This window comes from Amblyomma mixtum, chromosome 8 (genome assembly GCF_055824585.1).
Source record: "Amblyomma mixtum isolate Tamu chromosome 8, ASM5582458v1, whole genome shotgun sequence".
In the NCBI taxonomy this organism is placed as follows: Eukaryota; Metazoa; Arthropoda; class Arachnida; order Ixodida; family Ixodidae; genus Amblyomma; species Amblyomma mixtum.
The window spans coordinates 100388604-100389496 of NC_143019.1; positions in this window are offsets into that span (position 1 = coordinate 100388604).

The window sequence follows — 893 nt, forward strand, 5'->3', positions numbered from 1 at the left end:
TTATGTGCACGTTGGAAACCACGGTTAAAGGACCGCTGGATATTTTTCGAGCCGCACGATCATCCGAATGAAGCAAAACCTGGCATCTGCGCGCAGGAAAGGCGCCACGCTGCTGGGAAAGAGGGGTTAAAATGGCTCTAGAGGGTCACGTAGTGCAGGATACATATTTTGTATCTGATATCCATTTTCTTTTTTCTGTGTGCTTTGTCATGCTCTTTTTGACGACGTTGATAGAAAAAATTCGGAATGAAAGTAAACACTGCTGGAAATTTTGACGATTCAGAACAGGGCTGTTTTCGTAGGACAGGCTTAGAGAGGACAAGACCAGATACCGTCAGATTATTTTACGTCCCACGAGCACCATGAGACTTGGCAGGGCTAGTTTAACCTGAACATACTCACACTTCAGAACAACCAGTTGGCATCATGACACATGTATGCTTCTATTATCAAGAGCGCCGAGAATTGATGAAACGAAAAACATGCGCTAAAACTAAGTAATTTCTCTAACCCCTGGTGAAGTTTGAAACCAACTCGCTTGCAATAGAATAATCTCAGTTGTCCTTCCGCTCAATATCTCTGACACGATAGAAAGATACCGTCCGTGCCGCCCGACGGCTGTTTGAAAACGCAATAAACCATTTCATGCATATTATGTATGGGCAATAAGAATTTATAGAATTTCAGTCTAAAAGTAGGCATTAAAATGCTCCTTCCATTCCTTCGATCTTATCCAAATTATTTGAGCACATTAGGCCGTTATCTGAAAATGAAGACGGTGGGTATTTTCCGGAAGCCGGAATGGCTGGATAATATAGTCTCCCACAAATGGGACTACCACAGAAATGTACCTTCATTCACTCTACGCACAATGACCAGGGGCTTACAATCCT